Source organism: Nymphaea colorata, unplaced genomic scaffold (assembly GCF_008831285.2).
Source record: "Nymphaea colorata isolate Beijing-Zhang1983 unplaced genomic scaffold, ASM883128v2 scaffold0060, whole genome shotgun sequence".
Classification (NCBI taxonomy): Eukaryota; Viridiplantae; Streptophyta; class Magnoliopsida; order Nymphaeales; family Nymphaeaceae; genus Nymphaea; species Nymphaea colorata.
Genome location: NW_022204566.1, coordinates 48241 through 65270, shown reverse-complemented (window position 1 = coordinate 65270; position 17030 = coordinate 48241). Strand labels below are relative to the sequence as shown.

General features: G+C 36.5%; 2 non-coding genes and 3 pseudogenes across 2 annotated transcripts; 3 read left to right on the top strand and 2 right to left on the bottom strand.

The window, feature by feature from the left end:
- The first annotated feature begins 431 nt into the window (after positions 1 to 431).
- On the top strand, positions 432 to 2123 carry LOC126409309 (ribulose bisphosphate carboxylase large chain-like; annotated as a pseudogene).
- Positions 2124 to 2667: 544 nt separating this feature from the next.
- LOC126409308 (acetyl-coenzyme A carboxylase carboxyl transferase subunit beta, chloroplastic-like) lies at positions 2668 to 4601 on the top strand (annotated as a pseudogene).
- Positions 4602 to 7941: 3340 nt separating this feature from the next.
- Positions 7942 to 8881, top strand: LOC126409305 (cytochrome f-like; annotated as a pseudogene).
- A 3862-nt stretch (positions 8882 to 12743) lies between these two features.
- Positions 12744 to 12817, bottom strand: TRNAW-CCA (transfer RNA tryptophan (anticodon CCA)). Its single transcript has one exon. It is a non-coding gene; the product is annotated as a tRNA-Trp (tRNA).
- Positions 12818 to 12948: 131 nt separating this feature from the next.
- Positions 12949 to 13021, bottom strand: TRNAP-UGG (transfer RNA proline (anticodon UGG)). Its single transcript has one exon. It is a non-coding gene; the product is annotated as a tRNA-Pro (tRNA).
- Between the last annotated feature and the right edge of the window lie 4009 nt (positions 13022 to 17030).

The window sequence follows — 17030 nt, the reverse complement described above, 5'->3', positions numbered from 1 at the left end:
TACTGATTTGATTCAATGAATGAATTTTCAAGTTCACCCAACCCAATCGATATTCGAAATATCGAGTACGAGTAGGTAAATAAGGATCATGAGGAAGTCTTTCATTTATCTATCATTAGAAAGAGAAACAATCCCATCTAGAATTATATATATATGGATATATATAATGTATGGAATTCGAACCCGAACTTGATTTATGAGTCATTATTGATATCTCATCCGCTGATCTTCCTTATTTTTTTATTTTCGCCTAGTCTTCTTTCCATTTTGTATTCTGTATATTTTTTCACATATACGATATACATATACAACATATATCACTGTCAAGAGTCAATTTTTATTATATTAATTGGTTTGTTTAGTAGATAAAATAGATAAAAAAACGAAAAAAAGCAGAAGGAGACCAATTAGGAACTTGAGAAAAAGGGTTGGGTTGCGCCATACATATGAAACAGTATACAATAATGATACATTTGACGAATCAAATACTATGGTCCACTAATGAAGCATTTCAATTTCTAATTAGTTGATATTAGTTGAGAATTTTGTCAGGGATTGCTGTGAAAGGTTTCATTCACGCCTAATCCATGTCGAGTAGACCCCGGTTGTTGTGAGAATTCTTAATTCATGAGTTGTGGGGAGGAACTTATGTCACCAAAAACAGAAACTAAAGCAAGTGTTGGATTCAAAGCTGGTGTTAAAGATTACAGATTGACTTATTACACTCCTGATTATGAACCCTTGCTACTGATATCTTGGCAGCATTCCGAGTAACTCCTCAACCTGGAGTTCCGCCTGAGGAAGCAGGAGCTGCGGTGGCTGCCGAATCTTCCACTGGTACATGGACAACTGTGTGGACCGATGGACTTACCAGCCTTGATCGTTACAAAGGACGATGCTACCACATCGAGCCTGTTGCTGGGGAGGAAAATCAATATATTGCTTATGTAGCTTATCCTTTGGACCTTTTTGAAGAAGGTTCTGTTACTAACATGTTTACTTCCATTGTGGGTAATGTATTTGGGTTCAAAGCCCTACGAGCTCTACGTCTGGAGGATCTGAGAATTCCTCCTGCTTATTCTAAAACTTTCCAGGGCCCACCTCATGGAATCCAAGTTGAGAGAGATAAATTGAACAAGTATGGTCGTCCCCTATTGGGATGTACTATTAAACCAAAATTGGGGTTATCCGCAAAGAACTATGGGAGAGCGGTTTATGAGTGTCTCCGTGGTGGACTTGATTTTACCAAGGATGATGAAAACGTGAACTCCCAACCGTTTATGCGTTGGAGAGACCGTTTCTTATTTTGCGCCGAAGCTATTTATAAAGCGCAGGCCGAAACAGGTGAAATTAAAGGACATTACTTGAATGCTACTGCAGGTACATCCGAAGAAATGATCAAAAGGGCGGTATGTGCCCGAGAGTTGGGAGTTCCTATCGTAATGCATGACTACTTAACAGGGGGATTCACCGCAAATACTAGCTTGGCTCATTATTGCCGAGACAATGGCCTACTTCTTCACATCCACCGCGCAATGCATGCAGTTATTGATAGACAGAGGAATCATGGTATTCACTTCCGTGTACTAGCTAAAGCGTTGCGTATGTCTGGGGGGGATCATATTCACTCTGGTACCGTAGTAGGTAAACTGGAAGGGGAACGAGATGTCACTTTGGGCTTTGTTGATTTACTACGTGATGATTTTATTGAAAAAGACCGGAGTCGCGGTATTTATTTCACTCAAGATTGGGTATCTATGCCAGGTGTTCTGCCCGTGGCTTCAGGGGGTATTCACGTTTGGCATATGCCTGCCCTGACCGAGATATTTGGGGATGATTCCGTGCTACAGTTCGGTGGAGGAACTTTGGGACACCCTTGGGGGAATGCACCTGGTGCAGTAGCTAATAGGGTAGCTTTAGAAGCGTGTGTACAAGCTCGTAATGAGGGACGTGATCTTGCTCGTGAAGGTAATGAAATTATTCGTGAAGCTAGCAAATGGAGTCCTGAACTGGCTGCTGCTTGTGAGGTATGGAAAGAGATCAAATTTGAATTCGAAGCAATGGATGTCTTGTAATTCAGTGATTCGGATTCCCGTTCGTTCCACCAATTAAAATTAAACTCGGCCCAATCTTTACTAAATAAAAGGATTGAGCCGAACCAACTAAAGAATAAGGCTCCTATGTATTTGCATATATCAATATGTACATACGTATGCTATGCAGTATGCAAGCAAGATCTAAAATTAAAATCTTCTCTTTAAAACTAAAGAGTTCAATCTTTCTATTGTTGGATCCATAATGAACCCATGGATCCTCGGGATTGGCGGATCATTTGATATTCTCTCTAGTTGTGGACTATAGATCAAGCTAAGGGTCACAACTCCTTCTACTCATCCGTATATTGTCCTTTTCGTTCCATGTTTCAATAGAAACTAATATTCATAATATATACAAAAATTATTCAGAGGAGGAACAGATCTTTCTTTCTATCTTTCTAATGAGTATTTGTCTACGACATGGGAGAAAAACCTCTGTTTTAATTGATCTTTATTTAATTTATTATTGAAGTGAAGAAAAGATTCCATTATATCATATATAGTGATAGTGTAGTGAGTGATACTCCGGCTTCCATAAGACAAAAAGGAATCATTTCTTTCAATACTCACTTCTTATTATTAGTATTAGAGTATGAGATAATAATCCTAAGAATTGGATCCATATGCTTATTCCGATCGGAAATGAAATAGTAGATTATTCAGCGAATGACTATTCATATATTGTATTGTATTTCCAAACAGGAGGCGGAGGGGCTTTATGGAAAAATGGTGGTTAAATTCAATGTTGTCTAATGAGGATTTAGGGCGCAGGTGTGGACTAAGTGCGAGTCTTGGCCCTATTGGAAATACCAGCGGGAGTGAAGAACCCATTATAAATGATAGTGAGAAAAACGTTAATAGTTGGATGGTAGGGCAGTTATAGTTGCAGTAATGTTGATTATTTACTCAACTTGGGCGGTGTCAAGGACGTTTGGAGTCTCATCTCTGGTGAGACTTTTTGGGTTAGGGATAGTAATGGTGACAGTTATTCCATATATTTCGATATTGAAAATCAGATTTTTGAGATTGACACTGATAGTTACTTTCTGGGTGAACTAGAAGTTTATTTTCTAGTTATCTGAATCTAAATAATGGGTCTAAGAGTTACAATCGCTATTATGATCATTACGTGTATGATACTAGGCATAGTTGGAAGAGTCACATAAATAGTTGCATTGACAGTTATATTCGTTCTGAAACCAATATGGATAGTTGCATTCCAAATGGTAGCAACAATTCAAGTGACAATTACATTTATAGTTACATTTGTAGCGATAGTGAAAGGGGTAGTGACCGTGGGAGCTCCAATCTAAAAACTAGTGGTGTTAGTGACAGTGATTTCGGAAGACATAATGATTTAGATAGAAATAAAAGATACAGACATTTATGGGTTCAATGTGAAAATTGTTATGGATTAAATTATAAGAAATTTTTAGTTCAAAAATGAATATTTGTGAACAATGTGGATACCACTTGAAATGAGTAGCTCAGATAGAATCGAACTTTTGATTGATCCAGGCACTTGGGCCCCTATGGATGAAAACATGGTCTCTATGGACCCTATTGAATTTCATTCTGAGGAGGACCTTATAGGGATCGTATCAATTCTTATCAAATAGAGACGGGTTTGGCTGAGGCTGTTCAAACAGGCATAGGCAAACTCAATGGTATTCCTATAGCAATTGGTGTTATGGATTTTAAGTTCATGGGGGTAGTATGGGATCCGTAGTAGGCGAGAAAATTACACGTTTGATCGAGTATGCTACTGATAGATCTCTCCCAGTTATTATGGTGTGTGCTTCTGGAGGAGCGCGCATGCAAGAAGGAAGTTTGAGCTTGATGCAAATGGCTAAAATATCTTCCGCTTTATACAATTATCAATCAAATAAAAAATTATTCTATGTATCAATCCTTACATCCCCTACAACTGGTGGAGTGACAGCCAGTTTTGGTATGTTGGGAGATATCATTATTGCCGAACCCAATGCTTACATTGCATTCGCGGGTAAAAGAGTAATTGAACAAACATTGAAGAAGACAGTACCTGAGGGTTCACAAGTAGCGGAGTATTTATTCAATAAGGGTTTATTTGATCCAATCGTACCGCGTAATCTTTTAAAAGGTGTTCCGAGTGAGTTATTTCAGTTCCATGGGTTCTTTCCCCGCCCTTGAACTTGAACCAAAGAAATTCAAGTCAAAAAAGTAGTAGAGCGATAGATTTAGTTATTTGTAGGCAAAAAAGTAGTTCATTTCGTTTATCAGAATTGAAGTAGCAAGGATGGAGCTTTCTTTGCTGGCATAAAGACAATTTGTAATTGTAGTGAAGTAGTAAGAATCAGAAGTTTCAGAGGATTTTTTCTCCAGATCCATCTTTTCTTTTATCCTACCTTTACTAATGAGTAATCAGATCAGGGACGGACCCTTTAGCAACAGAGCAGGATAAAAGATCAAAGTAGTGTCTTTTTCCTTCGGAGAAATCCAAATTAGAGAAATCCAAAAAAGCCCCCTTCCCCTGTTACATATCAAATGTTCCAACCTAACTAAGATATAGAAATCAATATGCAACACTTCTATATCTCCCGAGAATCATACATTTGTAATATGAATCCTTGTTGGATCAAATTATAACGAATCCTTGAGAAGAAATTTGTTTAGAAACATAAGGGAGGAATAAGAATAATAAGATTCTCTCTCATACATATATTTCCCGGAAAAGGATGGGTAAGTACACTAATTTCTATTTAGTTTAGATCCACATTCTTTGCACTCATATTCTAATAACTTAGAATATTATATTAATATACTTATAATTATAATATATAATTATAATAGATATCTTTATAACAAAGAGAAGTATCAATTAATACACCGAGGCACCGATTCTATGACAGATCTCAACTTACCCTCTATTTTGTGCCTTTAGTAGGCCTATTATTTCCGGCAATTGCAATGGTTTCTTTATTTTTCCATGTTCAAAAAACAAGATTGTCTAGATATGATGGGCTCCAATCTCATCATTTATTTCAATCTTTGGATCATAATACAGATTTCATTTCATTTAATGGGAATGGTACACATGCGGCTTCGGACTTCGGACACAAACCACAAATGTAATAGATGATCATATGGATCAATCCATGTTTATGCATCTATAGCTCGACTTTTATTTCAACGGGTCGATCGGATATCTGGAATATATATTATGTATGATAATGATATGTAAATAGATATATCTAGATCATATGAATGAGGGTGATGCTAGTTTGAATGGGTGGAGATGTTAGTTCTATCTAACTGATTTGATGATGAATCCTGATGATGATTTACATCGTGATAGTATTAGCGGATGAAAGTTACTTTGGGAGCCAAAAACTCATTTTGATGATTCTCTCAATTCCAATAGAATGAAACTCGATCTAATCTAGTATGAATTGGCGATCAGAACATATATGGATAGAACTTATAACGGGTTCTAGAAAAATAAGTAACTTCTGCTGGGCCTGTATCCTTTTTTTAGGTTCACTAGGATTTTATTGGTTGGAACTTCCAGTTATTTTGTAGGAATCTGATATCCTTATTCCCATCTCAGCAAATCGTTTTTTTTCCACAAGGGATCGTAATGTGTTTCTACGGTATCGCGGTCTATTCATTAGCTCCTATTTGTGGTGCACAATTTTGTGGAGTGTAGGTAGCGGTTATGACAAATTCGATAGAAAAGAAGGAATAGTGTGTATTTTCGTTGGGGATTTCCTGGAAGAAATCGTCGCATCTTCTTTCGATTCCGTATAAGAGATATCCGTTCGATCAGAATAGAAGTGAAAGAGGGTCTTTTTCCTCGCCGTGTCCTTTATATGGAAATTGGGGGCCGGGGAGACATTCCATTGACGCGTACCGATGAGAATTTAACTCCACGAGAAATTGAACAAAAGCTGCCGAATCGGCCTATTTTTTGCGCGTACCAATTGAAGTATTTTGAAATGAAACAAAGAAATCGAGGAATGAGTGCTCCTCGTCACGAGGGAGAGGGAGGGAACCCAAGAATCCCTTTTTCTTTTTTTCTTTTAATATAACTATAACTGATGTTTCGCTCCTTTGATGAAAACATTTAGTTAAATCCTATTCCCACATCCCGATGGAAATACCATGTCCTGCGTACCATGGAGCAGGTGGACTTATGGAACAATCATACCATGAAGTGATTTTAGTCCATCAAAACTATTTTTCATGCGTATGAAATTCCACTGAATTCTTTCATTTTCATATTATTAACAAGTTTCATAAGTATGTATTCATCACATATATCAGGTCAGAGTACAGAATCCATATTTTAGGATTTAGGACCAATATTTCGAATCAATACATTACATTATATATAGATGAAGATAAGAATAGATGAAGATAAGATGGATCATACCCAGTAAATTATCCCTCTTTTGTCACCTTTCTTTTTATTCATCTTTCTTAATGCTTGTTTCTTGATGACCAAACAATTGGATTTTTTAGAACCACTCCCGTTTTGCCGACTATTTCGGATTTCATCATCGGTATTTTTCAGAATTATCCCCTCGATTATTCCTGGGATGTGGATAATCAGTGAAACAATTCGAAATAATTGATTGATATAACAAAAGAGTTTTTCTCGAAATACGAATAATATTCATGTTTGTTACTTCAAGTGCTTCTTTCTGGCATTCATCAAAAAGACCAAATGAACATGCATTGATCCGAATTTGACCGATTGAGATGTCTGGGCCACTATTCATTACCTCCGCATTCGAAATAAATTAACCCTTATTCCATTTCTGGAGACAAGGACTAAACAAATTACACAATGGAAAATAGATCCATAGGTTCCATACCTCGTTATAGAACTCGTGCTTCATACATCATACAAATATCAGACATAGTCAACAAATGAATCAGGTTCATTAACAATTCACGGATTGGAAGTGACGAAAAAGAAAGCATTGAATCCCCTACCATATCTTGCATCTATCGTATTTCTGCCTTGGGGAATTCTCTCTCATTTAATAAAAGTATGGAACCTTGGGTGACTAATTGGTGGAATACCAGCCAATCCGAAACTTTTTTGAATGATATTCAAGAAAAGAACATTCTAGAAGGATTCATCAAATTAGAAGAACTTTTCTTGTTGACGAAATGATAAAGGAGTATCCGGAGACACATATACAAAAGCTTCGTATAGGAATCCACAAAGAACGATACAATTGGTAAGAATGCACAATCAAGATCATATACATATTATTTTGCATTTCTCGACAAATATAACCTGTTTCGCTATTCTAAGTGCTTATTCTATTCTGGGTAATGAAGAACTTATCACTCTGAATTCTTGGGTTCAGGAATTCCTCTATAACTAAGCGACACAATAAAAGCTTTTTCCATTCTCTTATTAACCGATTTATGTATTGGATTCCATTCGCCCCACGCTTGGGAACTAATGATTGGTTCGTTCTACAAAGATTTTGGATTTGTTCAGAATGATAAAATTATATCCGGTCTCGTTTCTACCTTTCCGGTCATTCTAGATACAATTTTGAAATATTGGATCTTTCATTATTAAACCGTGTATCTCCTTCACTTGTAGTGATTTATCATTCACTGAATGAGTGAAGAACTGATTTAATCTGATAACATAAAGAAAATTGTAATGTCACTTTGTATATAAACAAACCATTCAAAATCTTACTCATTCTTTATGCTTTGACTCGTCGAGGGATTAGATTACTTCTGTATTCCATACAATGGCAGAATCGGGGATAGGGAACTATACTGACTCCCTACCTAATTTATTGTAGAAATTTCCGGGATCAATGATTAGACCATGCAAAAAAATAGAAATACTTTTCTTGGGTAAAGGAACAGATGACTCGATGCATTTCTGTATCGATGATGATATATGTAATGACTCGGCATCTATTTCAAATGCATATCCCATTTTTGCGCAGCAGAGTTATGAAAATCCGCGAGAAGCAACTGGGCGTATTGTATGCGCTAATTGCCACCTGGCTAACAAGCCCGTGGATATTGAGGTTCCACAAGCTGTGCTCCTGATACTGTATTTGAGGCAGTTGTTAGAATCCCCTACGATATGCAACTGAAACAGGTTCTTGCTAATGGTAAAAAGGAGGTTTGAATGTAGGGGCTGTTCTCATTTTACCCGAAGGATTTGAATTAGCTCCCCCCGATCGTATTTCTCCCGAGATGAAAGAAAAGATGGGTAATCTGTCTTTTCAGAGTTATCGTCCTAATAAAAAAAACATTCTTGTGGTGGGCCTGTTCCTGGTCAGAAATATAGTGAAATCGTCTTTCCCATCCTTTCTCCAATCCCGCTACTAAGAAAGAGGTTCACTTCTTAAAATATCCTATATATGTAGGTGGGAACAGGGGAAGGGTCAGATTTATCTGATGGGAGCAAGAGTAACAATACAGTCTATAATGCTTCAGCAGCAGGATAGTAGTAAAATAGTACGTAAAGAAAAGAAAGGTGGATATGAAATAACCATATCTGATGCATCGAATGGACACGAAACGGTTGATATTATACCTCCAGGACCAGAACTTCTTGTTTCTGAAGGTGAATACATCAAGCTTGATCAGCCATTAACAAGTAATCCAATGTAGGTGGTTTTGGTCAAGGCGATGCAGAAATAGTACTTCAAGATCCATTGCGTATCCAAGGCCTTTTGTTCTTCTTAGCATCTGTTATTCTGGCGCAAATCTTTTTGGTTCTTAAAAAGAAACAATTGAGAAGGTTCAATTAGCCGAATGAATTTCTAGATCCACGGATTCCTCAACATAGAGCTGGTAAAAAAGCTGAATTTTTTTTGATCGCAATTATATTATGTGTATGCGCGGTCAAAAATCATGGAAAGCCCCTTTTTGCTTGCTTTTTATTATACTATTTCGAGATATCGGAGATGACTTGTATTCCAGATTAGAAATAGCAATAGTATGGAATGCAAAAGAAGATGATTGGATCAAAATTTACAAAATTTAGTTTAGTGTGATTATGCAGGTTTCTTATTGCCACATGGTAAAATGGCACGTAATGCCTCAATACTTTTAGATTCTATATCTAATAAACGCATAAGTGGGAAGCAGGGGTAGAAAGCAGGATAAATGAAGAAAAAAGGAAGGCTCCAGGAAAGATTACTCGTCTCCCAAATCTTCTTTCTACAAAGAAAGAAAAGTAATTTTCCGCTCTTTCGTTGCGTCGAAATAATAAAGGTTCTGGGTCTCATTCGTCAAATCAAATAAATATGAATTGCGGGTTTATCGGAACCTCTTTGAATTCATAAGAAAGAAGAGAAGTATGGGGATAAAAAAAGAGGGGCAAGAGAAACTCCATTGAGCAAATGGAATTTTTGCAATGAACTTATAATTTTCAATGAACTTATAAAAAGAAAAAAGACTCGCTTAAAAAGATTTTTCATGTTCTATTCCGGGTCAAAAAGTGGAAATCTTGGGTTTCGGGCATATCAAAATCCTTATTAATTTGATTATCTTATTATACCTTATTATCTGATCTCATCACTCACATCAAAGTGACAGTTCAAACTTTATTTTTCTATAGTTTCCTAGTTCCAATTAGTTTAGTATAGGAATGATTTGTAAGGTGTTCATCTGTAGAAATCCATATTATTATGTCATTCAAAAGATCCTTCTTTCTTTACTTTATTCTTACTTCGGAAAAGTCCACACTATATCTATAGATACTATGAATCAATCAGTGGATTCAACATTTCAAAAACATTATAAAAAATTAAGGAATGTAGTAATTCATCGGGGCCAATCAACCATTTTTCATTTAGAAAAATCTAATACATGTATATATTATGATTGTGTTGACTGGATGAATTTCCACCTCTTATGGAATGGGTCAAGTCTTGGTCGAAGAGTAAGAACTCAACAGGACCTCAAATCCATATAAGGAGGGGTCAGGTCCTGTTGAGTTCTTACTCTTTCATGTCTACAGTACGGTTCATCCGATTATTACAGGGATGATCCCAATCCGGAATATGATCCGTAGAAGAAAACGCCGATTAAACCGATCACAAGAATACCAGTTACAGTACCTATCAGCCAAAGAGGAATCCTTCCAGTAGTATCGGCCATTTACCTCACTTCCCTCCCATTTCATCAAGTGGTCATGCTATAGACATAACAGTCATGGATAGTTATGGTATGATATCCTTCCGAATGAGATAAGAGAATTTCCTTTCTTTCTCTCAATTGAAGAAATAATTGGAAAATAAAACAGCAAGTACAAAAATGAGTAATAACCCCCAGTAGAGACTGGTACGATTCAATTCAACGTTTTGTTCGTTCGGATTTGATTGTGTCGTAGCTCTATAATTAATTCGGATTAGATTGATTTATTTTATCGTTGGATGAACTGCATTGCTGATATTGACCCCAAGAAAAAAACGGTAGGTACAGCTAGTCCGTGAACAGCCAACCATCTCACTGTGAAATTGGATAGGTTCTATCTATGGTCATTAAGGCCTCCTAAAAGGATCGACTAAATTCATCGAGTTGTTCCAATGAATCGAAACGGCCAGTTATTAATGGAATCCCTTGTCTGCTTCTGTGAAATATTCGTTGGGTCGGGGCTTCCAAACACGTCGTAAGCTAAACCCGTGCTGACGAATGACCAACCTGCAATGAATAGGGAAGGTATAGTAATGCTATGAATAACCCAGTATCGAATACTGGTAATAATATCAGCAAAAGCGCGTTCTCCGTACTTCCAGACATGCTGAGCTCCAATATTACAGTCAAAGGGGGATCGATTTCGTGAAAGATAGAGATCAGTAAATGGAGAAATACTGATATCCAATCTTTGTGAGATCGTCAATATTGTACCAAGGGTGTATTTAGAGTATACCGAATCAGTATAGCTATCTTTCCTCTGACACAGCAATGTTGTTTCAATCAGCATCGAAAAAAAATAGTACAGAATTCCTTTCTTCCTTTCTTGTTCCTTGTATAGGCCTAAGCAGGTGTCATTCAATAGAATAGAAAATTACTTGTAATATAATGTTTTACCGGTTTTGGATAGGCTGAAGATCTTGGTAAAGGTGACTCGATGGCTTTTATTTTTTATTATATTTAATTAATCTATCTTATCTAATAATTCATGAATGAAATTATCATATTCCCACAATTGAATGCAAATCTGGAAAGGAGTTTTGTGGTTGTAGAAGTAGAAAAGGTATTTTCGTTCTAACCCTTCCAATAAGAGGGGTTGTTTGGACAGTACAATAGCAAATAGTATTCGATAAGGGAAAGTGAACATAGTTGGAGCAGTCAAAATTCATGATGCAACTATAATGGATTGAACTAATCTGGTTTTTCATTAGATTGTTTCATTAGGTTCAATTCAAGGGTTCCCACCTACAAGAAGATAGGACTACATCATGTGAAAAGACAAAAAATGTGGAACCCAGAACAACAAAATAATTGTAATTGCTAATCTTGGAATCGAGTTGTATCTGAAATAACGCTTTTTATTTCTTTGCTTGAGAAGTCGTGGATACTTTTTTTCTTCTTTTTTCTTCTTTGAGATATCTTATATTATATAAATATTAAAATATTAAGTTATATTAAGTAAGTGAAAATAGAAAGAGTCGTTATCGGTTCGTTCCAAAACGGATCCAATTGAAAAGGAAAGCAATGATCCAAGTTGGAATGATTTTAAAATCCAATTCTTCTTTCTATCCCATAGTTTTCCATGAAAGAGAATTTCATTTGTGAATGAAGTTACAAGACAGAGTTCGTATTACTATACGAGTTGTTCAATCAATTTGTTGATTCGGAATCACGAGATCGTAGATGTCACAGACGAGGAATTCATAAGGAATTCATAGTAAGGTAAATTTACTATTGATTTTTCCTTCGTCACATCACGTTTGTTAGTCCTGTTTATAATGAAATGACTGAGAAATCAAAAGAAAACAAATTAAATTAGGACTAACTCTTTCAATTTGGATTTTTTCTATCATCGTAGCTCGGTATCTCGCAAAAACGGAAACTTAGGCAAGTGCTTTATAAACATATGTATAAAAGAACGTATCTCATTTAGTTCCTTCATGCCTACTATAGCTAGTTATTTCGGTTTTCTACTGACTGCTTCAACTATAACCCCAGCTCTATTTATTGGTCTGAGCAAGATACGACTTATTTGAAATTAATTGAATGAACAATCAAATCAGAAAATGAGAATTTTAAAATTCAGATTTCTGTAAGATTCCATTCCAGGTATTCTATGGTTTTGACTTCCAGCATCAATTGAAAATTCGTGGACGTTGAGATTACTGGGTGATGCAGATTATTATTTGGATTAGAGATAGATATTACCTTTTCTCCCCTTTCAAACAAGACAACAAATCGAATGATTGAAGTTTTTTTATTTGGAATCGTGTTAGGTCTAATTCCTATTACTTTAGCCGGATTGTTTGTAACTGCATATTTACAATACAGACGCGGCGATCAGTTGGACTTTTGATGAGTAAGATTTCTTTTTTCTTGTCATTGACCTCCTATCCTTGACCCTCAGGAGGTCAAATTGAATTCGATTGATGTTCGCAATTCAAGTTAATGTGATTCGATACAAAGTAGCATCACGCTCTGTAGGATTTGAACCTACGACATCGGGTTTTGGAGACCCGCGTTCTACCAAACTGAACTAAGAGCGCTTATCACGACAAGAGATAATCTTTTCCCAATACTTCTTAGCTTGCATATAGTATCATTAAATGATACTAATGATCATGCCATCCCCAATTTCAATTGATCCCATGTTACTGCCTGTAAGATAAGTAATAGGTAGGGATGACAGGATTTGAACCCGTGACATTTGTACCCAAAACAAACGCGCTACCAAACTGCGCTACATCCCTTTCAATTGTTGTACAGTGTCATTGTAGAGAATCCCTGTCTTCTTTTCCACACCGTTATTTCCTTAAATATATCTATATACATTTCTCTTGCCATTTTTCTTTTTGGTCTCATAACATAAAATAAAAGAGTTAGAATTATGTATATATGAAATCCAAGGTGAAATACAACGTATAAAAGAATGAGTATTTATATGCTCAAGAACAAAAAAAAAATAACGGAACGGGGCACTTACTTTTTCTTTTATTCAGGGGCAGGAGTATCTCATCTACTGGATCGTTGTACATATCCATTTTAGTTAATTAAGGATTCCGCACACAAATACAAGTGATCCACAACTATATAATATAATATCTGATCATATATGTGTTAAATAAAGAAGGAGGATTTCAATGCGAGATATCAAAACATACCTTTCCGTAGCGCCTGTGCTAACTACTCTATGGTTCGTTCTTTAGCAGGTCTATTGATAGAGATCAATCGTTTATTCCCAGATGCGTTGACATTCCCCTTTTTTCATTCTAGTTATCGGTGTGGTATTATCGATGTGGTAGAAGATGTTGGCTAACATAGCAATAAATTCTCTGTTTGTTAAATAGCCCCTGTCCCTCCCTTCACTTTTGTTGAGTAGGGAAATAGAAAGAATAAAAGTGAATTAAACCTCAGCAAAACTCGGATTCGGGGTAGAAGAAATAGAGGGAGAACAGAAATAGAAATGTGGATCTAGGCTTGGATATTCAAGATTAGATAAGATACTTAAATTAAGTGATACTGAATAAATACTGAGATTAGGAATAGTAATTGAATTGTAGTAAATAGTTGTATTACGTATTACTCTATTCTATTGATTACAACTTGCAACGAAATCTTTCATAATTAGATTTCCAGTTAGCAACTTCTATTTTTTCCTTTCTCCTTTCTTCTTCTTCGATTGAAGAAGAGAAGAAAGAGTTGGGGGAATCCAAAATACAAGGAGGTTTATGCCCAGGGTAAAAATCCCAGAGTTACGGTTATTTTGGAATGTACCAGTTGTGTCCGAAATGGTGCCGATAAGAAGAAGGATCACCGGGCATTTCCAGATATATTACTCAAAGAATCGACACAATACACCTGGTCGATTGGAATTGAAGAAATTCTGTCCCTATTGTTACAAACATACGATTCACGGGGAGATAAAGAAATAGATTGAATGCGGTGTTGCCTGCGTGTGCCAACATTTAAGGAACGGGAAGGAATTACATATAACATATCTAGGAGCAAATAAAATGCCATTTCGGGCGGATCCGAGATGAATGAAGAAATGGTATTTAGAGAAGAAATGGTATTTTAGAGATAAGGAATAAACCATGGAGAAATTCAAGCGACCCTTTCGTAAATCCAAGCGATCTTTTCGTAGGCGTTTGCCCCCAATTGGTTGGGGGATCGAATTGATTATAGAAACATGAGTTAATTAGTCGATTTATTAGTGAACAAGGAAAATATTACCTAGGCGAGTGAATAGATTGACCTTGAAACAACAACGATTAATTACTATTGCTATAAAACAAGCTCGTATTTTATCTTTGTTACCTTTTCTAATAATGAGAAACAATTTGAGAGAGCCGAGTCGATTTCTAGAACTACCGGCACTAGAACCAGAAAAAAATGAAATAGGACCACTCTTCATCGAATCAGAACTCAAATCATAACTCAAATTGATGTGATACTTTGTCGTAAGATCCGGAGCTCATATTCAATGTCGTGTCGGAAGAAAAAGAAAGAATGGGGGAAGAAGACCCATTTCTTTATTGAAATGGGTTCGTTCATTCCTACTACATTTTATTTTCCTTTACATTGCATTTTGACTCTACCTTCCGGGTCATTCTCCGGGAAACTCTGTTTCATTTCAATTATTCCGTCGGACTCCTCCCGATCAATCTCCTTATTTAAGGATATCATTGGAAATCATGTAAAGGCAATTCCTATTTGATATAGCTATTTGTGCAAGTATTTTACGATTAAGAAGGAGCTGCTTCTTGCGCAGATCGTGTATTAATCGACTATAGGGTACCCCATTCTCGCGGGTTACTGCATTTATCCGAGTGATCCACAACGACGAAAATCTCGCTTTGCCTTCCTCTACCCCTATGGCTGGAAACCAAAGCCCTTATTTTCTGTTGAGTAGCAGTTCGAGTAAGTCTTGAATGAGCTCCTCGAAAGCTTGATGCAAATAAACGAATTTTCCTCGACGCCTCCGCGCAATATATCCACGTCTAACTCTGTCATAGTTTAAAATGGGACTTTGATGAATAAGATTTTCATGAATAACTAATTGATTTCATTTCTTTTCTTTCAGTCATTCTTTTTCCTTCTCTTGGTCTAAGCAAAACGGATTCTTCCGGTGTATAAAATAAAAATTCCGATGGCTTTCTTTTGCTACTATAACCTTCCCAACCACGATTTGTTATTTCTTACAGGCAGTTCATTTCCCCATGAATAAATAGTGGTTCCATCGTTTCTATGGTTACTTCTAAACGGCGAGGTCCTATCTATACACCGGAGCCCTTCCCTCATTTAATCAATGTTATTGTAACTTGTACAGTTCACACCATTTGGCTCTACCCATGAATAGCCAGTAATAGGTCTTTTCACAACGAGATCTATCCATACAGTGACGGTATTTATTATGAAGGTTGGCTAGGTAGCTGACCCTATCAGTCCGTTCTTCATAAGTAAGAGCACCAATATAACTTTATGCTTTTTAATACTATTTCCCGCTTAATGGATAACCATTCGCTACCAATGAGGAATCGCTTTCATCCCAAATTCAAATCAAGGCGATTGGATTTGCACCATGGAAACCATAAATTCCATACACAATAGAGGTATATGATAGATTAGATCTTTTAAAATGTAGTTCTTCCATCTACCCCATTCATTTCATTGGCACTGGTCATTGATACTGGAAAATGGTTAGTTTAGGTCACAGTTCATGATCTGAACGAGTCACACATACACCCTAGTACATGTTCCTCTACGCTGAGGGCATCCTCGAAGAGCAGGAGATTTCGTGACATTTCTCATTGGCTGTCTTGTGTTCTAATAAGTTGTTTAATAGTTGGCATGCTGATCGTATATAGAATCGTTGGTTTAGATCGATCCTAACTGATGATTATGAATTACTTTCATTTGAGTTGAAGATTCTACTTCGAACCATGGTTCGAAGTAGAATTACCGATTTACACAAAATCCGCGCTATTTTCGACTGCTACAAGATCAACAATGCCATGAGCTTGGGCTTCTGTTGCTGACATAAAACATCCCTTTCCATGTCTTCAGATACAACCCATAAAGGTTTGCCCGTTCTTTGTACATAAACTCTTGTTAGTATTTCGCGAAGTTTCAACAGTTCTTCCGCTTCCAGGATAAATTCTCTGCTTGTGCCTCATAAAAAGAACTAGCAGGTTGGTGGATCATAACCCTGATTATAATATGTCATAATGAACGATTCCTCTATCTCGCAAAATGAGCGAAAAGAATAAATAAAAATAAAAAAAGATAGAAAACCGTACAGGCAATTTTTGCACATTGCATACGGCTCCGCAATGGAATCTACTCTTCTCTTACATCAAAGAAAGAGACAAATAGATCTATCAGATCCAAATCGTTGGATGATCCATTTACCACCCTTCTCCTCGTAGGAACAAAAAATACTATGATGGTTCCGTTGCTTTAGATAATATATTCATCTCTCTTCTATGATTCAGCAATCCCAAAGTTTTTTCTGGTCTGAGTCTGATTAATAAGAAAAATGATAAGGAAATGATCCCTTTCTTTTCATGCTTAGAAATATTCAGACTCATGTTGTGTAAGGAAAAGGGGTTGTTTGTGACGCTGAATGGACCCCCGATAAATAACATAGGAATAAGATCAATCGGGACTACCTTTGTTTCATACTACTATCTCGATACATAATCATGTTATGAAGAAGCAATAATGATTTGCTCATATCGAACTAAACGTGCCATGCTA